Source organism: Peromyscus maniculatus, chromosome 13 (genome assembly GCF_049852395.1).
Source record: "Peromyscus maniculatus bairdii isolate BWxNUB_F1_BW_parent chromosome 13, HU_Pman_BW_mat_3.1, whole genome shotgun sequence".
Lineage (NCBI taxonomy): Eukaryota > Metazoa > Chordata > Mammalia > Rodentia > Cricetidae > Peromyscus > Peromyscus maniculatus.
The window spans coordinates 57109656-57134568 of NC_134864.1; positions in this window are offsets into that span (position 1 = coordinate 57109656).

A 24913-nucleotide genomic window follows, 5' to 3' on the forward strand; every position below is an offset into this window, starting at 1 on the left:
ACACAGATACATTTACACACACATACACACGTACACATGCACTCATGCATACACACACACACACACACACACACACATCCTGAAGTTGGTCAAGTCAGACTTGAGGGAAGCAGACCATAGTTAATAGAGAGTGAATGTACTAATATTTCAGAGACTGAGCCCCACATGATCCCTGCGAGTATCTGTATAGAACCAGTTGCAAAATATTTATATTTTCATTATTACATTTGTTCACTGTGTGCACGTGAGCACACAAAGGTGCATGTGTGGAGAGGAGGGGACAGCGTGTGGGGTCCATTCTTTCCTTCCCCTAAGTGGGTCCCGGGGATGGGATTCAGGCCGTCCTCAGCAGCTTGCACCTTTTCCTGCTGAGCCATCTTGCTGGCTCCCTGCTTAACAGAAATCTCTAAGTCTTGTGATTTCTGTCCATGTAAGCGAGATGAAGAAATCCTTGCAGCTAGCCCAATCTTGTTTGGTTGCCCTGTGAGGCTTCTTTCCAATTCTAGTCTAGGTAGGGGATAGTGAGTGTGTGTGCATGAGTGTGTGTGTGTGTGTGTGTGTGTGTTTATGAGACAGTATCTCAGTGTGTGGGGGTTAGCCCTGAATTCTCTGGGTAACCCAGGTTGGCTTTGAACTCACAATCTTTCTGCCTCTGCCTCCCAAAGACTGACTTTGCAGCTTAGTGCCACCGTGCCCAGACCACATTTCCACTTCTTTCTTCATGATGGGAGCCGGCTGCTCTAATCCCGTTCACACCCATCTTTGTTTCTTACCTGTTTTCCCATCTCGGCTTCAGGACTCCATACCCTCTAACTTTCTTTTCACATTTTAACTTTTAAAAACATATCAAACAGTCTTTGAAAATATTATGCGTGTGTTCCTTGTATTTTGTGTGATAAGGTGATTCTAGAAACAGAGCTAGCAAGCCTGAGATTGTTCATAGCCCTTCTGCTCTTCAGGACCTGGTGCCTCTGTAGAAGAACTTGCAGCCGATCAAGTGATTGCTCTGGCTTCTCACAATCTAGTTTCTCAAGAAATCACAAAACCGAAGGACTCTAGACCAGGAAAGTTTCTAAGAGAAAAGGGCTCTTAGGTGAGTGAGAGGAAGAACAGCAGATATCCACAAAAACATCCTTTTAAATAAAAGTAACTGCTGTTGCATTCAGACAAAACAATGCAAATATACTGTCATTAAAAATGAATACTCAAAAGGTGGCCTAAAAAGTTATTAAATGGAAAGGTAACAATTTGGTAGACATGATCCCAGACAGAGATTCTGAGATGGTATCAATGAAGACCAAAAAGCAACATGGTAAAGGGTGGGGGTGGGGTAGGGTGAAAATGTGTCAAATTTCTAACCTCACATAATGAAAATCAAAGGTTTTACCTCATCCATGAACTTGGCATTTTGTGAAATATAGATTCAAACGTGATTTGATAACTTAGCAGCAACCACCAGCAACATTTTCAAAGAAACACAACATCTGTGATCCACATAACCCTTATAAGACAAAGGCGATCAGAACGTCCAGCACAGAGAAAAGACAGGCACACACAGAACACACACCAAGATGCCACTCAGAACCACAGCAGTGGCAGGCACTCAGCACCATCAGCAGCAAATGGAGACACGGGAGCAAGTTTTCTAAGCCTTCCGAAGGAAAAGGCACACATTCTGTAGAGAGCCGTACATGAGGAAGACGCCATATAGAAAACATGACGCCGATGTTTAACGTGAAAACGTGAACAAAGAAGCCCGAATGGTTCGGATCCTGGTGCAGACGACACAGCAGCCAACAGAAAGGAGAAGATGTGCGGTAGAAAAATGAGTCCACGAGAACAAATGATGGACGGGGGAAACAGAGACAGTAGCTAACAGAAACTGCAAAGATCACGCTAAGTGGTTGGAAGTGGGTGGGGTCCATGTTCAGATAACCGGTGGTCACGTGGGTTAGCACGGGTTTTCTGGGAAGCAGTCTGGTACTGTGTATTGAGAGTCTTCATACCACGTGTATCATTTTGTTCCCTAATTCTGTTTATAGCAGTGTGCTTCAAGGAAGGCAATGGGAAAGTCAGAAAATTACTTCTGGAAAATAAATCATAAAATTAGAAGAAAACCAACTTGAAAGTTTAGAACAATAAAGGAATAATTATACGAATTATAGGATATTACTGATTCATTAGAAGTGATGCTTATGGAGTTTTAGTGGCATTGACATGAAGATTAAAATCAAATGCAAGGGCATAAAGTGTATGATTTCAGTCTTACAAGTACATGTGTGTATAGTATGTGTTTCTCCTCAATTCTAAGACAGATTTCCATATTCAGTGCTTTGAAATTAGGATGAATTATACATTTAATACAATTTCCCTCAATCAAAAAAGTATTTTAAGTATATACGTTATCTCACAATGAATTACATGTTGTGTTCAAGGAAGTACTATATTCTCATGCTTGAAAAGGTACTTAGAAAATAAATCATTTTTCACAAAGAAGGAAAGTAGCAAACCTTTAAAGGCCATTTGTCACGTTTGTGAAGGGACTGTCTTGCAGGTGCTGTGCACCTGGTGGGAGCTTGCCTGCCGGCTGTTCGTCTATCACCCCAAAGAGCCCATATGTATAATTTAGATGTATCCAACCTGTGGCTGGTGGACTACGTGTGTCCCAGGACAGCTTTGAATACAGCTCAACGTATTTGTAAATGACAGCATCACGTCAGGATGTCAAAAGACTGGACACCTGTGCAAATGCTACTGATTTTGCTTTTTTAAGTCCACACAGGACCTGGGAGACAGTCCTCTCTAGAACTTTTCAAAAGAACATGTGTCTTCTCATTGATTTTTGTGCGGAGTCTGCTCCCAGACCCCCATGCTCCGTACTTCCGAGAAGGCAGAGGCTGCGCAGCTCAAGTCTTCTTGTCTGTGTTTGGAATGAGTTATTTCAGCAGCGACCCCAGAATCATGACCACAACAAGGTCCTGTAGAATTCTCTGGAAATGGAGGTTAGGATTCATTTCAGCCGCCCACTCTTTCCCAGACACTATGTCCCCCTTTAGCCCATGCTTGCCTTCCGCATTTTGAAGGTAATTTCCCGTGATGGAAAAGCTTGGCTCATCTGCAGCGTCAACTGTCTTCCCTGGCTGCACAGTTCCCTCTCATTCACATCAGACCTCAAAACAGACAGTCGGACAGGCCTTATTGCCTTTGTCACTTTCGTAAGCACTGGCCTCTCAGCACATGAACGATTTTGACAATTTTCTTATACATTTCATAATTTGACCTTGGTTATTCGACCTTCCTTTGTACAGCCTCTTTCAAAACCTAAACTCACGTAGAAATTCTGTGAGGTTTGACTGATGTCTTTATCTCTACATTCATGCATCAGAACGTGTGGAATTTCACTTCTGAATCCTACAGGCTCTCAGGAGCCAGTTCTTTCAGATTCACTCCTCAAAAAGCCATATTTGAACTTTCTCTAAACTGATTTTCAAGTGTTTTTTCTCCCTAAGGCCGAGGGCACATGCCTGACTCTGATCAAATGTTCACATCTTGTGCATTGGCCATTCCAAGATGGCGTGGTCACTGTTTCCTCTGGTCCCGCTGCTTTACCGTCCCTGCAAATGAGAGACCTAAATGAATAGTACACTTTGTCAGGCTAATTGGTGGAGTAATTGATATCAGTGAGCAGCCCTGTGCAGGGCTCTGCCGGGTCCTGATTGCTTGGTTTCATTCTGTAACACAAAATGAGAGCTGTCAGTTCCAGGCTTTGTCCTTGGGGAAATGCAGTGTGACTGGTCTGGCAACTTCATCCCCGGCGTCGTCTGAAAAGCTTTAGTCTACATGCATATAATATAGAAGCCCATAGACTACACACACACAGCACACTGAAATCCAGACTCCAAAGTACCTCCGCTTGCTTCTCCGGGGCCCTGTAATCCATAACCACAATGAGCAGAACAGCAACGCTCCTTGTTTATCCCATCGGTGAAACCCAATAGTGGGGAAATTAGGGGTTCGTAAACAAGATGAGATTGAACTCTTTAGAGAACTCAACTGTGCTGTGAAAAAGCCCAAATGGGTTTTTCAATGTAGACATTCTGTCGAGACACTTAATTTGTTTGTCAGATCCCAAATGTGGGAGTTTCAGCAATTGTTTTCCTTTTCTCCCCCTGTGTGAGACATAACAATGTAAAGTTGACTGTTAACATTTTGTCCCGACCTTCCAGGTTAGGTTGGGAGTGAATTGTCAGTTGAAATGGTGCTGTGTGTGTGTGTATGATAACACCAAGGTATCTGGCAGCTCTTAGAGTGGGTTTGTCTCAATCCATCGTAATGGGGAAGAAAACATCACGGCTTTGAGATATTCTCTCTTTACCTCACCAGTTTTAATTTGTGAGCATGTTTTACAATGTGTATGGCATATTAATGCTGAAGTACATTTGTGGGCAACGTAGACTTAAAGTTTATTGATTGTGGTACGTGGGAAAGAGTTGGGAACCACGGTGGTTTACACAAAAGCAGTCCCATTGCTGAGTCTACCTAGATACCTAACCATATGTAATAATAGAGAAATCACTTTTAATCACACATAATCAACTTTTTAATATTATACATAAATCACCCAGAGCTAGGAATTGGCATTTAGCTACATTTAAAAACTGAAATCTATGCTTCAGAGAAAGGCTTTAGTGGGAGACAGAGGGTAGGGAAGGAAAGGTAGTGAGGGTGAATATGTTGAAAATCCATTATGCACATGTACGAAATTGTGAAAGAATGAACATAAATATTTTTAAATGAAGTTCGTAAGTATCAACTGCGGAACCAGTAGGAATAAGTAGGCTAGAGCATGAGAAAACAACTCAAGTCAAGAATGCAGTTTCCTGGCCCGTGAGACCTGACAAACACGGAAACAGGTCAGCCGAAGAGACCTTCATGCTGACCCTCAGGGTCTGTTCTCCCATCCTCTCCTGAAGCAGAAGGTGTGGATTTTAAACCACGCATTCTCCCCTTTCCCTCGCTCCTGGTGGCTATCTGCACCTGGGTGGAAGCCAAGGTGAGGTCAGCTGAGATGCTGTGGGTGCTTCTGAAGCATGTCCTTAAAGGAGCAGGGCTGTGGCTGTCTTCCCTTCCTTTCCACTGAAAGCAGTAAAGATATGATGGCTGATGGCCAAGTATCCACGGTGAACCATGAGGAAGAAGTCATGTACTGAGCACCATAGAGCAACAAGACAGGGGGCCCACAGAGTCACTTACCCCCAACTTTTGAATACTAGTGGGTATATACACCGAAGGAAAATAAACAACCACTTACAGTTAAAATAAGGGCTAAGAAGGAAACAATGCCAGGCGTGGTGGTTAGCATCTGCACTTCTAGCATTGGTAAGACAGGCAAAGGGGTTACTGTGAGGCCAGGGTCAGCCAGTCTTAGAGTGAGCTTTAGGACTACCTAAAAAAATGAAAAAAAATCAAACCCCAAGGCAACCCACACAAGAAGAAACAACTAAAAGCAAGCTTGGAACAATGGGAGACCCCTAGTGTAGACAGCAAAGAGATTATCGCTTTGAGAAAAGAACATTTGATCTTGGCTTGTACTAATGAGGAAGAAATGGAGCTGGTGACCAGGGCTGCCACTTGGGAGCAGAGAAAACACACTGAATGGAGGAAGCAGGAAGTATACATAGAGGAGGATGAATGGATGGGAAAATGCTCTCCCACATTTGCTTTGGGATACAACTTTCTGTGTACCAGATACTTCATAACCAACTTTCCTCTGGAAAGAAATCAGCATTCCTGATAAAAGACTTAAGCAATTTTCTGATAAACTTAAATGCAATTAAGAGGCCCTTCTGAGAAGTCAGCTCCTCACCTCCTCCAACAATGTTCTCTAACCAGAAAGATTATTTTTTCTGAATTCTGTCTAAGAGTTTTACATAAACATCCCCTTTTCTTGTAACATGTCCTTGGTGGACTTCTTTCCCACAGCAGGAGAAATAAAAGCTTAGCTATGTTCTTACAAATAAACGTAGCATCAGGGGCGTTCTAGAATAAACACAGCATGTGAGAGACAGTGTGTGAGGTACCCTGGTGGATGAGCCAGGCTAACTGATACTAGGAAGCAGTCCACGCTGGTCTGGGACAGTTACTTTTTGACGTGGGGAGCCACTAGATGCCTTCCAGCATAGTACCCACGCCAGTGCCCTCTTGTTGATTGGGTTGGAAGACTGGGAGAGGGCACCGTGGGACTGTTTGCCTGGAAATAGTGTGCTGGGTGGTCAGGACAATCCCAGCAGCTTCTCCACCAAATCAGTGCGGCGGCGGCGTTACAGGAAGATCGTGAAGGCAGTGCAGGACCGGCTGGTTTGTGAGGTGCTGGCCACAGTCTTCCTTCTGGATCCACACTGCACATTCATAGGGCCGTTTCCCCTCCTTATTGGAAGTCTCTGCTCTTGGCTGCTACACCACAGTATTGTCTTGTTTCCTTGTCACTTGCCGAGGTCCCTGATGAACATCATCGTGTTTCCCTGGTGACCCTCTTCCTCCTTCCGGCCTCTGCAGGTAGCCTTTCCATGGTACCGCCTCTTTCATGTGCTTCCTCTTAGGGTTTCCATGCTTGAGGATGCACCAGGACCTCCTGCAGCCTGGAACGTATTCCCCACTCTGTGGAGTGTGAGAGCCATTTCTGTAGGCACCTTCTGGAACACAGGAGGATACATGTGAGCCAGGCTGTGGTCTGTCTGGAAGCATAGGGCGATTAGACCATATCTCAAGAGCTGAGTCTTAGGGGAAGCAGCTGCATTTCTGCCTCTGTGTTGTGACATGGAGGTCTTCCTTTGGCATTACCCTGAAGAACTATGGCAGGGAACATGTTCCCACAGTTAGGAACGATTTGGCTTATGATCCTTCCAAACAGGTATAGTTGGAAGATGGCTTTTCCAAGTCCATAGAATGGGGTGGAGGGGTAACTTCATCGGGCTACTTTTATTTCCTTCATCTGTTTCAGCTCTGTCTTGCTTGTGTGTCTAATGAAGATATTGCATATAACTGTAAAGTTGACTGAATTCCTCTTGAAAGCCTGTATAGTTTTTTTTTTTTGTTGTTGTTTTTTTTTTTAATTGTGAGTGCATGTGCACATGCACAGGAAAGCAGATGCCAACGAGGTCAGAAGAGGGAGCTCTTCTCCCCTGGAACTTGACTTAGAGGCTGTTGTGAGGCACCTAACTTGGGTTCCACGAACTGAGCTTGGGTCTTCTGCAAAAACAGCAATTACTCTTAACTGCTGGGCCATCTTTCCAGCCTTGGCCAAGGATTTCCTCAAAGCGTTGAGGGAATTGGTGAGATTTATTTCTGCGTCCCGTTCAGTTGTTTACACACGCTTGGGATTGAGTAGCCCAGCCTATGTTGACCAGTTGAGTGAAAATGAACCTGGTGTTGTTGGAAGTGTAACTATGAAGTAAAAGACGCTCAGGGGCAGGTGAAAATCGTAGTGGGGACTGGAGAGACGGCTCAGTGGTGAAGGCCTCCTACTGCTCACGAAGAGGACCTGAAACTGGGTCCCAGAACCCGTGGTCGGGGGGCTAATAGCTACTTGTAATTCCAGCGCCAGGGCATCTGAGACCCTTTTCTGGCCTCCGTGGGGACTGCACTCCCGTGTGCAAATATACACGTGTGCACGTCATTAAAAATGAAAAGAAAAAGTCTTTTAAAAAATTCTATAGAGAGCATTTTGAAGGGCTGAGTTTTATGCTTGCCAGGCTCTTGAAGGCATGGATGGTGGGGGTGGTGACTGGCTCTCACAGTTTGCTGCTTACTGATCATTTTCAGTTGCTGTTAACCCTTCCTGACAGTGGGTATCTAAACCAGATCTTCAGATTCTTCGATAGGCCCAGTATTATGGGCTGAGGATGTAGTCCATTTGCTACAGTGTTTATCTACCATTAAGGAAGCCCTGGGCTCAATCTCTAGCACCCCATAATATGGGCATGTGACACATGCCTATAATCCCAGCACACAGGAGGTAGAAGCAGGGGGGATCAGAGTTCAAGGTCACCTTCATTACATGAAAAATTCCGGGCCAGCCTGGGCTACAGGACACATTGTCTCAAAAAGCTCTCGTCTATTTACCTATCCTTGCCGATGGGGCCAGACTCAGCCGCTCAGTTCTACCGAATTAGAACAAGGTGGAAGCAAGTCTAGCATTACCCAAGCTCGGTTAAGAACAATGGCTCAGCTTCTGTCTGACTCTGCAGCCTAGTGCGTGCCTTTAGGTGGAGGAGCTGAGCTGCTGTGTGAGAATTCCATGCACCCTAATGCTGCTGTGTGCAAAGGACAAGTTGGGAGATAGGTCAGGAGAGTCCCAGTTACTGCAGCCACCAGCTGCATGGACCGTTGGCTGATCTTTCAGACACAGAAATAAAGAAGTCTTCAAAATGACGCCACCCCCATCCACTGTAACCTCAGGATCCCTCCTTCCCCATCTGGGTTACTTTCAAATTCCTGAGCCACAGAAAAAGTTATCAAATGTTTCTTACTGTTTTATACCTATTAACTTGGGGCGGTTTTTCTATACAGCAATGGACACATCCTTACAGTCACCCAGGTTCATCTATTCAAGTTCATCACGCTTTTCAAAGCATGCTAAGATGTATAATAAGTAGATGTCTGTTGTAGCAGGAATCTTAGAGAGTCTTATTAATAAAATCAAACCCGGGGCCAGTTATCAGGGTGAACACTGGAAGATCAGAGAGACAGAACAAGCCACAGCTAACCTCACCTGGCCAACTTCTCAGCTGGTCTTGTTTCCTCAGAGTGGAAGCTTCTAAGTCCTCATCCAAATGGCTCTCAGCTGAACTGCTGCTAGAAGCCTGAATGCTTAACCAGCCAAATGCTTAACCAGGCCAAATGCTTAACCAGCCAAATGCTTCTAGTTTCTGGTCCTCACGCCTTATATACCTTTCTGCTTTCTGCCACCACTCCCTGGGATTAAAGGCTTGCTTTCTGGGAGTAAAGGTGTGATGAGTCACCATGCCTGTCTGTATCCTTGAACACATGGATTTCTGCCTCTGGAATGCTAGGATTAAAGGCGTGTGCTACCACTGCCTATCCTCTATGTTTAATATTGTGGCTGCTCTGTCTCTGACCCCAGATAAGTTTATTAGCATGCACAATATGTGGGGAAATACAATACCACATTTCCTTTCTTTTTGTCTAAAATTTAAAAAAGCTTACAACTAATACAAGAAAAATTATATCCAGTAAGTGTATACAATATACACAGTCAAGATTATATTAACAATGTCTAGTCCATTAACATTTAACAGATTCAGATAAAAACTCCATTATATATATTAACAATGCCCAGTCCTGTAACATCTGATAAACTCAGACCAAAAATTTTCATTACTTATTTTATTTAAAACAAGTAGTTCCTTTTTAAAATTAGATTCCATAATCTCCCTTTTTATCCTATCATATCCATATTCTCTCTTTTTTCTTTTCATAATACATTTAGTAGTCTACCTTTTGTCATTTTTATATCTTCCCCTTTTTCTTCAGTGTAGATTCAGTGATCTACCTATTTATCCTATTATTTATTTATCTTTTTTCTCAGAGTAGATTCAATGATCTATCTCATATCTTATTCTCTTTTTCTTTTTGCTTTTTAGGGGTGAAGATATCTTTAGGGAATCTTGAAAAGAACATTTTTTGGGTTAATTGTCAAGTCCTGTATCATTTGTCCAGTCTCTGCATAAAAGGAAAGTTCTGGGCTTGTCATAAGTTCTTGTTCGAGTAGTCTGTCAGGCTGGATCATCTCAGCTAGTCCTCTCGAAATTGTCCTGACCAGTTGGTAGTCCAAAGTCGATTTTTCCATAGTGTTAATTGGCTTAATTGCTTTATCATAGTCCATGTGGAATCATCTTTGTAGGGTCCTGCCATCCTTTTGAAGATTTCAAAGTTGCTGTTAGGTGTGGTCATGGTTCCCTGCAGACTTTTTTTTCTTTTCTTTTCTTTCTTTCTTTCTTTCTTTTTTCTTTCTTTTTTTTTTTTTTTTTTTTTTTTTTGTGCCTCCTCTGTGGTTTGGAGCAATCACAGTCTGATAAATGTCTGTCTCGTGGAACCATGAACGTTCTTCCCTAGAACAGAAAATCTTCACAGCAATTTCTCCCCACCATTTGTCTTGCCAAACTTTTCCAAACTGACCTTTGCCGATGCTTTCTTATAACACGATGGTCTTGGCAATTCTTCTCTGAACCAGCATCAGTGAACCCTTCATCCCAGGTAGCAGCATCACTGCAGTCACCAACACGATAAGAAGGAGCTGGCAACTCGGAGCAGCAGCCACTGCCTCCATGGTCCCACTGCCGTTTGTGCCTAGGCCCTGGCTGAAGCTTCTCCTTAGCAAGCCTCCTAGGCTGCCCTCAAATTTGGGATCCTCCTGCCTCTGTCTCCTTCAGTAAATCCAACCAGTGTGCTTCACCACAACTGGCTGAGGGTAGCTCAGGTCTGAGCAGGGGCCCACAAGGCCACAGACAAACAGCTTTTTCATGAGTTCATACCATGAACGTTGGGCGCCAGATGTAGCAGGAATCTTAGAAGTTCTTATTAATAAAATCAAATCTGGAGCCTGTTATTGGGGTGAATGCTGGAAGGCCAGAGAGATAGAACAAGCCACAGCTAACCTCACCTGGCCAACTTCTCAGCTGGTCTTGTTTCCTCAGAGTGGAAGCTTCTGAGTCTTCATCCAAATGGCTCTCAGCTGAACTGCTGCTAGAAGCCTGAAAGCTTAACCAGCCAAATGCTTAACCAGCCAAATGCTTCTTCTGGTCCTCACGACTTATATACCTTTCTGCTTTCTACCACCACTCCCTGGGATTAAAGGCTTGCTTTCTGAGATTAAAGGCGTGAGTCACCATGCTTGGCTGTATCCTTGAACAGATGGATCTCTGCCTCTGGAATGCTAGGATTAAAGGCGTGTGCTACCACTGCCTATCCTTTATGTTTAATATTGTGGCTGCTCTGTCTCTGACCCCAGATAAGTTTATTAACATGCACAATATTTGGGGGAATACAATACCACAGTCTGTGCTTCCTAATTCTGCCCACACTTTCTTGGGGGCCCTCTTGTGCCAGTTTGAGAGTTATGAACCTGGAAGTTCAGACCTTGCAGTCACCAGACCTACAGAGAAGGTGGATTCTTCTACACCCAGCTGGGGAGGAAAAGCAGCCACGGCAGAAGGTCACTGAGTAGCTGTGAAAGTTGGGGAGTAGGTGACGGCAGTGTGAGGGTACCCCTGATTTAAAAGTCCTTTTAGGGCAAAGACAACAACCCTGAGTAATTTGGGATGTTAGCTTGTCTATGACCAAAGCATGGAAGAAAATACACCAGAAAGATGACACTGTGACCCCACTCACACTGTGTGTGAACCTCTGATAGTCTAGACCCCAAAACAGTTGTAAACAGATGAAATCACATTAGATGCCGGGAGTCTCTTGATTTTAGGGATTTCATTTTATTTCTAGGAGCTAGGTTCTTTGGTTGGACCAGGAAGGAAGTGTGCATTTCTCTTTGGACACAGTGGTGCCCAGGTCCTGTACTCTGCGTAGGGTACAGGAAACTGCCAAAACTGAACTAGGAAAACTGACCAAAGGACACAGAAAGCTGACTGGAGGGACAGCTTGATCAGTTCTGCTTCCAGATCAATCTAGATGAAGACACTGAGCAGCCCTCAGTTAGTGACCACAGAAGGGCCTCATGGAGTCCTCTCTTTTGAGATGGACCTGTTACCTGTTAATTGCTTATAGCATTTTGAGAAACTATTGGATATGTTAGACTACAGGTTCTTCCAGGCTGACCCTTTCTAGTGTGTGAATGAGGTGTGCGTCTGTAAGCATCCTTTCAGCTCCTTGGTAATTAGAGCCTCCCTGTGCTCCTTTCTGCTGGGAATCCCCTAGCTCAGCCTGGGTCCCTGGAGGCTGGATTCTCATCGTTAGCGGATTCTCCTTCCTGCCTCTGAGGTGTGTCACCACTGAAGGTGTGACATTATCGGCGGCATTCACCCCTCCACACAGTTGCTTCCGTGTTGTGTGGTCACCATTTGTTTTCTGGCCTCATTTAGTGCTCTATAAACTCCGACATGGCTGACTCTCAGGTTTTGTTGTTGTTTCAGTATAAATGGGATAAAGATAGCTTGCCCCTCCTGGTTTCTTCATCCATTCCGTGGGCAAGCAATAGATATTCGCCTAGAGGATCTCAATAAGGTGTCATTTGTAAGACACAAACGGAGTGTTTATGCAGTTTCTAAAGGCTGCTTGGCAAGGACCAGGTTGGATTGGTGCTAACCCCCAGAAGCAGAGACATTACAGGTCTCAACTTGCTGCATGGTCTCTGGGGGATATTGGTGCTGGGCTGCAGCTACAGTCACGACTGCCATTCTCTCAACTGTACAGCTGGTGACAGTCTGCTCCCTTCTCACGAGGCTACTTCCCTAAGAACATGTGAAAAGCCAGAGGAGAAGGGTGCAGAGCTTCCTCCTGCAGCCATGTGCAATCCAGTCACGATCAGCCAAGGAAAGGGAGACCCAGTGCCTACTGAATCCGCCTGTCTGCGCTGGCTCCTGAGCTGTGTTCGGCGAGGCCCTTTGCCTGATCCCAGCCTCCTCCCTGGAGATGAAATGATAATGAGAAGATGTTCACATGGACAGGCAGACACAGGCGGACAGACAGACAGACAGACACACACACACACACACACACACACACACACACACACACACACACACGGAGAGGGAGAGAGTTCCTTGGGAAATAAGCAGTTTGGGGGAAAGCATATATTCAAAGGTCCTCATCAGCTGGTGACCGACCACTTCTGCGTGGCTCCTGGCTGGTGCTGGCGCAGAGCATCGGACCAAGAGATGCTGTTCTTTCACCCGAACTCATCTGCTGTAACTTCTAGTTATTTGAATTCACAAGCTGCTTGCTTTCTGATCTTGGTTAAAAACGCTTCTTGAATTTTATTTTGCTTTCTGGAGACGTGGGCAGCTGACAGCGTTTCTACCTGAGGACCCAGGGTCTAGCAAGTGACAGTATGTTAAGGAAAGAAGTAGAAAGTAGAAATAAATTAATTTTTAAAATTAATTTCTGATACACTCTAAATCGGCTGCTTCATGTAGAATAGCTTTAACTTTTGGTACTTGGTGTTCCAAAGTGAAACAGCTGGAGAGTTTCTGTCTTTGTGCCAGAAACAGGAAGGTGTCCTTTGTGGTGGGGATCTTCCCACTATCCTTCTGCAAAGGGATTAAAAGGTTGGGGGTGTGAGCTGTACTGAAAAGGAAGCCATTAGGAAGACAGCATCCCATGCAAACACACAAATGGAGATTATGCCTTCAAGTAGAAACATGCTCTATCTAATTGCCATTTAAAATTTCAATTTTGAGTTGTGGTTCTTACGAGGAAATTTACTTACAAGGGAACCACTGTACCAAACACCAAACTGAACAAATCTCATTCCTTCATTTCGATGATTATTTGAGTGTTGGTTCATAACCGGTCTTAAGAAAGACTCTTCAAAGAACAATTTTACAATGCAGTTTCCCAACCTCTCCGCGAAACACTGTTATCTCCATCCAGATAACTCACCCTCGTGTGAAAGCAAGTCATGGCGGGGGAGGTAAGAAGAGGTAGTTCCCGGCCCCCCATTGGCTCCGTTATAACTGTGTAACTCTCCTGGCTCAGTGGTTTGAAGAACAAAACATTCAGCAGAATCTTTGGACATCAAATGGCCTCTATGAAACAATGTCTTGATGAGTTAAGTAAAAATGAATCAGAAACACATGGACCCGACTTCCCTTGTAACATAAGAGGGCGTTCAAATCAAGGAAAAGAGCACTTAGCAAACACTGGGGTTGGGTTTCCCAAACCTGAAATGTTAAAATAATTAACAAGGACTTATTGAGGCTGAAAAGTGATCAGTTCCAGTATGCCTGACTCGAAACTGAATTGAGGAGAGGCAGCAAGGCCCTAGAAGGGAAAGGAGTGTGCGTGGGGTAGATGGATACCTTTGAAAACCAGCTCTCCCCACCAAACGGTCTGTTTTCTGGAGCTCACAGACTTCGCTCTTACTTCTTCTCTTTTGTTTGGACTTGCAGGCTTCAACTTGAAGACCCGACTGAAATATTCTGTCCCGATTCGTCGCATCCCTCTATTCTCTCCTCGAAGCCAGGAAACGATGATATTTTATAAGACAATGCTCTGTTCATTCTTGAGTTGGATATGAATTCATACCTTGGCCGTTCAGGAAGTTTGGTTAAGTAATCAGGTTGAATTTATTTCCTAGCGAGCTATATTTCTCATTATTCCCCAAACCCAGAAAGCGCTGTGCAGAAGTTGCAAGGAAGAATTATTATGTACCAGAAATTTTAAAACAGATTGTAATCTTGGAGTAGAAAATAAAGAAAGCACGAAATAATAGAAATAGAAAGATAGCAGTTTCTTTGCTTGGCTTTGTGCCCTATCTGAGATTCCCAGAATTTCTCCCTTGGGGTAGATCTGAGGCTCCTTCCTCCTTCCTTCCTTCCTGAGCTCCTCAGGGAGCTCAGCCCCCATCTCAGTTCTTCCATAGTGCTCTCTCTTTGTCCTTAGCAACTTAACTCTGACTTTCAGGTCTCCCCGCAGAGTGTGAAAGGGTCCTCACCACCCCTCGGGAACGCACACTATTTCCACAGAGTGTGAAGGGGTGGCTCACCACCACTCAGGAACACACACTATTTCCAGGATAGTTTAAAGACTCTGTGAGTGAAAACCATAGGAAACAGAAACAAGGAAGAGGAAGTCCTGGTCCTTGGGTTCCTCCCTTCCTCCGTCCCTGGAAAGCCTGAATTCGGCAGCCCTGAAGGTCGCTCTGACATGGAGCTCTGCTACCAGACTCTTCCTCTTCCTAGGGCCAACTGAATCATTTATCTTTCAAGATGGCCCCTGGGATAACCTGGAGCTACTACCTGGATAGCATCTCTCTCAGCTGCTTCTACTGTAAGTGGTAAGAACCCCTAACAGGAAGTTTGAACCCCTGAAAATATTCTGATATAGGACATTTTCCACTATTGCTGTGGGTTAGCTTCTTCAGGCATGCTTCTGTGCACTCCCCACATTAAAAGCATTTATATTATGTTATGTGTGTGCCTGAGGACATGCATGTGCACCATGTATGTGTACAGTAGCCTGCCTGTACTGTCAGAAGAGGCCAGTGGATACTCTAGAGCTGGAGTTATAGGCAGTTGCGATCTGCTGTGTGGGTGATGAGAACTCAACCCACAACCTCTGTAAGAGTCCTTCCCTGCTGAGCCATCTCTTCAGTTCCTGCTCCACATTTTTGATGACTCCTGTTGTTTAAATATTAAACATTTTATTTCCTCATCGGTATAATGCATGCTGTCTACATCAAGCCTCGTCATCCAGTGTTACGTGGTCAAGCATGTGATGTAATTGAACTCTAATCATTGTGAAACACTCGGGCAAAGCCTGATTCAGGGGAGTAACTTCATTAATTCAGTCAACAAATGTTATCACGCTGCTTTTATATTTACTGATAAACACTTTAGCACATGGAAAATTGGAAGCAATTTTTTGGGCCGGGAAGCAGTATGTATGTGCAAACTGATTCTCCCTTGTTGTTCTGAACCTTCCATAGACTTCCATTACGCCCTCTTCTGCTGTCTTAACAATAGTATCTTTTGAGCTCCTCTCAGGAGGCAAGCAAAGTCTATTATTTAGCCTCTGTGCAAATCTATCAAATAGAAAAATAATGCTGACATCTTGATGGAGCAAATGTAGACTTAAAGCAGTTAATTTTCTCACCACTGAACCAGTGTATGCACTTGATTCCAGAGTCCACCGTAAAGCCTATTTTATCCATGGCACTTTCCACATCAATAATTATAGGACGTGATGCAGGGGTTGGAACCCATCTAACTGTTCTAGGTCATGGCAGGCCCATACACTGTTAGAGGGACAGGTACATTTGTTTTCCCTTTGGCAGAGCTAAGGATCAAACCCAGGGACCGTGGCCTGCTAGGCAAGCCTTCCACCACAGAAGTCACGTTCCCAGAAGGCAGGGACATTTGTGATCACCACATCCAACCGCAGTTTCCACACTGCCTGAAAATAGAGTGTCGTCTTCACAGGAACATGGTTACAGCCTTGATCAGAGTTCTACTGAGGCTGATACAGGGCTTTATTTCCCTGGCCAAGAGAGTGGAATCTACCTCTGGCCTAGGTGGAGACTAAAAATTCCAAAGTACACAAAAATGGAAGAGTTAATCAAGTTGGAAGAGTCAATCATCTCACCTAGGGACCAACCCCTCAGAAAGTCAGATTTCCCTGAATCCGTGCTAAAGAGATAGGGAGAAAAAATTATCCCCTTAAGGAGATAATGTGCTCCCTCCCCCAGAGTCCGTATGCTCTATACAGTCACCATGGAGTTGCCTTGAGGCTCCATACGATGGCCAGCATCTCTAGGTCCTGACTCAGAAAAACATAACTTTCCCTCTTTCTTTTCTTCTGTCTTTTTCTGTTGGATGCTGGTCAGAGCCTAAAGAAGTTTACTCTGGTGCATTGGGATCTTCTCACTCTTAGTATGAAGCCTCCTCCCTTTAACCACATGACTGATGGCTGAACCTCCACAAGGAACCCAGACAGCCACGGTTTCTCTCTCTCTCTTTTCTATCTTCCTCCACTGGTGGGTGCCAAGATGTTTCCTGTCCTGTGATTTTTCTTTTCAACACTAATAAAATTGTCCTTGAGCGTCCTTCTGAGTTGTTCTTAAATCATCTTACGGATGAGACTAATGATGCTGAGTGGGGACCCCAGTTTCCCTGGTAGTGACACTTAGACAGCAATTGTATTCTTTTTGCTCATTTTCCTCTTCAGTCACCAGGACAAAGCAATTCAGAACTCAGCCGCACACGTGCCCCATAGATAACCATGTCGCCAAGCTCATCGCTAACATAACCATTTCTGGATCTGTGACTTCTGAAGGGACTGATGAGGATTTTGCTTTTGGTTACCATGGCTGTCTAATCTTTGAGTACGCTATTTTTTAAAAATCTTGTTTATTCTTTAAAGTTTATTTACTTTTGAATTTATGGATAATATACATGTTTACAGACTACCATGTGATACTTCAATACAGTTGTGTATTTTGTAAAGAGCAAGCTGGATTAGTTAGCTCATTTTAACAACTGCAAATCAAGATAGAAAAACAGCAGTACAGCTTTTCAGAAGTCACGTGTTGAGTGATATGGGTACCTGCCCTGGTTGCGCCAAGCCAGGGCGTGCTTTGTATTTTGAGTACGTGGTTGGGTTGAGAATCACCGTTCAGTGATTTGCAGTTGCTTTTACCTGCTTAGACTCGGGTTTCATTGTTAGTTTTAAGAAACAGTCCTATATTCCCCTTTTCTTTGCTGGCTATAAGTCCTAGGAATTTAGCCCATTTCCTTGTGTGAGTAAAACAAAGAAAAAAAGTGATAGTTCATCACAATTATTTTTATTGGGTTTCCATTCTGTGCAAATATTATCTTGAGTGCTTTACATTCGTTGTTTCCCTCTGAAGCCAGGCAGAGTGCTATTCCACACTTACAGATGAGTGAGTGAGATGGAGAGGTCAAGCAACCTTCCCCAGGCTAAAGAACTAGCGAGCAGCTGGTCTGTCCACACTGCATCCTTTTGGTTCTTCCCCCAGGAAAGATCTCTCCATTCTCTCTATTACTGCTTGCAGGCGATATGCACCTATTCATGGGGTACCTGCTCTCTTCCATGGCATTGGAAGAGCGAGAACTTTCTGGTAGTCACCGCTTTGTATAAACCAGCACTGAAGCTCAAACACTGAGAAGCCACGGGTTACAGAGCTTGGGGAGACCTCTTCACTGATCTTTGGTCTGCAGTTTCAGACTCCTTTCTGACACGAGCACAAAGGAAGCCCCGAGGCTCTTTCAGTTCCCGGGGGAAGCAGGCTGTCCTTTTCCCAGGTCTGTCTCCATACCTGGAGAAGTTGAGCCATCTGAAGACACTGGCAGCAGAAAGCTGAACCCGAGGTGGACCGTGGTCCTGCCAGGGCTGACTCATCACCGACTCGAAGACACAGTGGTGCACCCGTGACCTGCAGAGACATCCTCTGTGGGGAGAAGAAGGCAGGAAAGGGAGGGATGAGTGTCCTCATCTGTTGAGATGCAGCCAGTGTGCTGTCCTGTTCTGGACTTGTTGATCTTTTGAAAGGGTGGTGGCCAGTGACATGGCTCCTCTGTGGATGGGGATGTTTGTTACATAAACCTGATTATCCGAACTGAATCCATGGGACCCACAGTGAAACCTGAACATTGTCCTCGGATGTTTACATACCCGCTATGGCACCCGTGTGCCTCACTCATATACACACACAGGCACACACATACACACAAATCAAAATTAAAAGTAAACAAATAAGCAGATGCATCGCTGACCCTTGTGAATTTACGTTATGGTCACTTGGTGAATCAGACGACCGAGACTTTCAGTGGCAACACCAGCTGTTGGATTTCTGACTCGCAGCCTCCAGTGTTCCTAATATTTGTCTGGAGAAAGCAAAGGCCACGTTCCACACAGAGCTGCACTGTGTTTTCATGATCTTGTATTGTTCTGAAGCTTTCATACATTATAGCGTAAGATTCTAATTGAGATTAAAAAAAAATAAACAAAGAACTCACTTCACTGGACAAATATTTTGGTTCCACTGCTATTGTTTTGTGATGTCAGCCTGTGTTTCGACTTTGTTTAGACTCAGTTTCTCTAAAGGGACAGAAAAAAAAGTTATTTCTATGGTACCTTTAATTTGGATATTCCTTGGCCCTCAGAACCATGAGAGGAAAGGGCTTTTAGGAAGTTGGAAACAGTAGCTTAAGGGAACTCACGCTCTTCTGTTAGTTTGCGTTTTACCAGCTCTTACCTGGTTCTGAATATTGAAACAGAATGGGACATTTTTCAATTAGTTTCCTATGCAGTTCAGAACACATTTTTAATTCAGGAAGGAAAAAAGCGAAAACCTTCCTTAGGAGGGAAAGAAGCGTTCTTTAGTTTTCTTAGACATTAAATGGCTCGTTCAAAGCAACATTTTGATAAATTGTGTAAATGAGAGAAGAACATATGGATTAAATTTTCCTTGAAATACATATGCACTTAAAAAGTGCAGAGAAAAGTGCTTGGCAAAGCCTATTTTGGGGCTTTGCCAAATGGGAAACATTTTAAAAATAGTTGAAAATGTAGTTTTATCTGAGAACGCTGCCACATCTACACATTCTTATTGATTATAGATTTTTAATTTGTGAGTTATTCTTGTATTTATTTTTGCAGTTTCTTTATGCCGCGGGATTATTCAATTTTGTTACAGTCCTGTGTGTGTGTGTGTGTGTGTGTGTGTGTGTGTGTGTGTGTGTGCATCCACCCCCAACAGAGAGTACAGCCAATCAGCCGCTGACACTGACATCATGGTATCTGCCTTCCTTGTGTGATTTCTGTTTGGAGGACTCTCGGAGAGGTTGCACGTGACCCTTTTGGAGCAGCAGTGGCTCATTTCACTTGGCTATAATGGAACATTCTAAGGAGTGCTGTGCTGGTTAAACGTGTCAAACTTGACAGGATCTAGAAAAGCTTTTGAGACAGGCCTCTGGGTGCCTGCCTGTGAGGGATTATTGTGGTGGTATTGTGTTCCTCAAAATATTGTGCACCGTAATAAACTTATCTGGGGTCAGAGACCAGGACAGACACAATTTAAACATAGAGGATAGGCAGTGGTAGCACACACCTTTAATCCCAGCATTCCAGAAGCAGAAATCCCTCTGGATCTCTGTGAGTTCAAGGCCACATTGGAAACAGCCAGGCATGGTGACACACGCCTTTAATCCCAAGAAGTGAGCCTTTAATCCCAGGGAGTGGTGGCAAAACAGAAAGATATATAAGGCATGAAGACCAGAAACTAGAAGCATTGGCTAGTTAAGCTTTTAGGCTTTTGAGCAGCATTTCAGCTGAGACCCATTTTGGATAAAGACTTAGAGGCTTCCAGTCTGAGGAAACAGGATCAGCTGAGGAACTGTCAAGGTGAGGTTAGCTGTGGCTTGTTCTGCTTCTCTGATCTTCCTGCATTCACCCCAGTACCTGTCCCCGATTTGATTTTATTAATAAGTCCATTTGAGATTCATGCTACAGATGATCTAGATGAAGTTCATTGTTAATTGGAGGTGGAAAGGCCCAGGTAAAGTGGGGTGGGGGCCATAAGAAGGAGAAAGTGTGCTGATTGCGAGCGTTCATCTTTCCCCGGGGCTTGGACACATTGTGGTCGGCTGCCTTGTGTCCCTGCAGCCATGACTTCTCTGCCACGATGAATCAGGAGCCACAGTCAACCCTTCCTCCCTCAAGGTGTGCTTGCCAGGCTGTTTTAGCCTGGCACCCAAGACTCTGTGGTAAAGAAGTGGAGAGGTCTGATTTGTGAAGACACACGGCCAGGAGCTTTTGGAAATGCAAGCCCAAACCTTCCCCGTTCACAGTTTGAAACTGGACAATCAAGTGGCTTAGAGACAGCACCAGTTTGCATGGATAGAAAACTGTGGTTTGTCAGTGGCTCTTATTGAACCACTTGAAAGAAAGAAAAAAAAATAGCTCTTCAAAAATCTCAAAGGATTAAAAAGAAATAATTGAATTTGCCATGTTTTCCTTCTGAAGTATTGAATTAATCTGGAAATGGCTCTGTATTAATTGTGGGATTAATACAGCTCTCTACATGGCAAGCCAGCAGGTGCATGTCCGTAGATGCTCAGATGGGAGGGATAAGGATGTAGTCCCCATGCTGGCCTGCTGAGGGGGATTTCACTCCCTGCTCTCTGGCCTCTTTCCTTTATGTATGCTAATCTTTTTGGTGGAAGGCTCTTTTGCTATGAAAATATAACAAAACCAAAGAGTATTTTCTTGATGTTAACATCTCAAACCTGAGATTAGGCCATCACACTCAGCATTCAACTCAGGACATCACACTCTAGGTGACTGATATTTACATATACATATATGTAATATGTATTATATAATATACCACACACACACATATCTCAACTGTATCTTTGCTTCTGAGGCTGATCTTTAACACAAAGCTGTGTATGGTCCCTTTTCTTTGGCAGCATCAAAATGCTATGCATTCTTTTAAATGATTTTTCAATGAATCATTTATGATTTAGAGAGAAACCTTCCTTGTGGGTGCACATGTTTGACTCAGTCAAAACTGCAAGCAGAATATATCACTGAGCTTTGAACTGAGGCTGTGGCGGGCAGCGTTGTGCAGTCACGGGGACCTGAACTTGGGAACATCCCTTGTGCCGGTTTTACATTGAAACAGCCATCCAATGCAAGGGCATATTTGAAATACAAGTGAAGTAACTTTGAAATGCTTTAATTTTACGTAGGGGGCTGAAAAAAAGAAACAAAAAGGAAGGCCATGACTGCTCCTAGGTATGGGGAAGGAGGTTTATTGTCGATAAAAGGGAGACACAGCCAGAGGCAGGGACATCTGGGAGAGTCCAGAGTGGACACGACCCTGAGCCATGTGAGGAGAGGGGGGAAGGAGAGGGGAGAGCCAGGAAAGTAAAGAGTAGAAAAGGGACCAGGTGACCAAAATGACTGGGTTATATAGGGAAGGGGAGCTGGGGGAAGGGCAGCCCAGGCCCTGGGCTGGAGGACTTTAGGGGAATGGGCAGAGTATGCCAGCCATGCCCTGAAACAGGTGGGGACTGAAGGATGTTTGGAGAAACTGATAGCCAGGTCTGCTTCCATATGTTAAACAAGGACTTCAGCCATTGGTCCTGGGTTTGAGCCCTAACAGGGGTATTATAAATAATGCTATAAGATAAAAATTTTCTCCACTTTAGCCCAGATACTTTAAGTACACCTTGTTTTATTCTCCAGTCTATTTGAAATACAGTGGCATGTTCTGAAATTCTCACAGAGAAGAAATGAATATAAACGTCCAGGAAACATTCTGGCTCCTGATGAAAGGAAGGTGAATACAGAAATCCTTTATTCTTTAGGACAAAAAGTTAACCTGTCAGATGTAAGTAGATGGCAGTGATGTAGTGTCAGGCTGTTCTAATAGTTCTTCAGTTACTAAGAAAACTTTCCCTTCAAAAAATATTATCATGGCCTAATTTACATATAATGAGGCAGAACTACTGAAAAAATGTGTGCATGATCTGGTTTGAATTTGAAATGTTGCCCACGGGCATCAAGTGTTTGACCACTTCTTCCCAAGAAGGTGATGTAGCTGAAGTTTTCTCCAGGCCTGCCTGGTCCACGGTCAGGACAAATCTCTCTCACCCGCCAGTCCCGCAGCTGCTCAGACCCAACCGAGTAAACATACAGAGACTTACATTGCTTACAAACTGTATGGCCATGGCAGGCTTTTGTTATCTAGTTCTTATATCTTAAATTAACCCATTTCTATTAATCTGTAAGTTGCCACATGGCTCATAGCTTACCGGTACCTTAACATCTTCTCATGGTGGCGGCTGGCAGCATCTCTCTGACTCAGTCTTCCATTTCCCAGAATTCTCCTCTCTGCTTGTCCCACCTATACTTCCTGCCTGGCTACTGGCCAATCAGTGTTTTATTTATACAGAGCGATATCCACAGCAAGGTGACATTATTTGGGGAGTTAATGAAATTTTAGAAGGTAGGGCCACTGGAGGAAGAGCCCCTGACCGGGATTTCCTGTCTTGTTCTCTGCTTCTTGTTCCACACAAGGTAAAGAATTTTCTCTGCCACAAACTCTTACTACCAATGACTGTCTCAATTCAGACCCAGAAGCTCCAAACAAAACTCTCATGGATTGGACCTTCCTTCTGAAACCATGAGCCAGAATGGATAATTCCTCTTTCTGAGTTCTTTCAGCCAAATACTTCAGTCACAATGTCAAAAAGAGGTAGCCAGTGCAGTGTTTAGATGAGTCTCAACAGGTATCCATAGCAACAGCACAACCTTATCATAGTCAAGACTCTGGATAATCTATCCCACAGCATCCCAGCCCCCTGTACAGGAGTTGCCCCCTCCCTCACAGATTGTAGGCCAACACCAACCTACTTTGTGCCTCCGTGACTTAGTTTTGTCTGTCCTAGCATTTGGGATAAACTGGGTTACATAAATTGGACTCTGGCATCTGACTCATGGCAACATGTTCTTATGATGGATTCAAGCTACACGCTCTAGTACCTTCTCCCATTGTGGATGTTCTTGCCCATGGGCTCTTGAGTAAAGCCCCATAATCATGCACATGTGGGTCTTTGGGAGGACATGTTTCATTTCTCCTGGAAGTACCTGGAAGTAAAATGGATGGTATGTCTATCAATAAGTACATGCTTACATCCTCCACTGCCGAACTCGTTTTCTAAAGTGGCTACACCACGCTATAATCCCACTACTTACATGTGAGGTTCCATTTGGCACTGATCCTTCCTGAGACTTAGTGTTACTGTTCTTTTTCAAAATAGCTACTCTGGGCCTGTGACATGACTCAGAGGGTAAATGTGCTGGTTGGGCAAACTGGACAAGCTGAGATGGATCCCCAGAACCCGTGGTAGAGACCTGACTCCACAAGATGTCTTCCCACCTTCACACACACGTACAATGCTTGCACTTACACACACACACACACACACACACACACACACACACACACACACATCTGAAAGCAAGGACTTGGAGATGTATTTATACACCCACATATATAGTAGAATTAATCACAATAGTCAAAAAGTGAAAACAGGGCTAGAGACATGACTCAGTGGTTAAGAGCATTAGCTGTCCTTGTAGAGAACCTGGGTTTGATTCCCAGCAACCACATGGTAGCTCACAATTGTCTGTAACTTCAGTCCCAGGGGGTTATGGCCTCTGCAGACACTGTACACATGTAGTGCACAGAAATGTGTGTAGGCAACACACTCATGAGCATAAAATAAAAACAAATAAATTTTGTTTTTTTTCTTTTTTAAAAAAGGTGAAACAGCTTCCTCTCTGCCCCCACTCCTGGGAAGCACACAGATTCTCCCCTATCCCCTACACCTTCCTTCCTCACCCCATTCATCTTTCTCACCTGCCAACTCCTGATAAAACTCCCTGGAAACCCATTGACTACACCAGCCAATGAATTAGATCCTCAGGGCAGACACAGTTTTCTTCCCTCCTGTGGACCCTCTCACCCCCCACCCACCTAGCCCATCTCCATTCTTGCTTGTCAGCTCCCAGTTCTTAGAAACAAGTTCTACCTGGGATTCCCAGTGGTCACTGGCAGGGACTCAGAAGAACTCCCTCCCAGGCATCACATAGCCTTCACATATTACTAAGATCCAGAGAGCGTGACAGAAACCAAGAAATGGAAAACCCACCCAAGGAGGATAAGACTGGACATCAACACTTAGACTTATAATCATCCCAAGTCAGGATTCTTTAGGTGCCAGTGTAAAAATAGAATCACAGTAGCCAGGACATTGTGTCTCCTAGAGCCCAAGAATACCACTACAATTGGCCCTGAGACATGAAATATAGCTCAAGTACAATTCAAGGACTTCGAAATAGCTATTATGAGTATGATCAAGGACCTTAAAGTGAATATGAAAATAAAATCCTTTAATAAGATCTATGAAACACACACACAAAAATCCTTTCATAAGATCTACGAAACACAAACAGTGGAATGAAATTAAGAAAACTGTTCAAGATATTAAAGTGGAAATAGAATCAATACAGAAAGCCCAAACTGAGGGAAAATGGAGATAAAAACTTTAGGAACTCAAACAGGAGCCTTAGAGGCAAGCCTTACCAATAGAATACAAGCAATGGAAGAGAAAATCTCAGACATTGA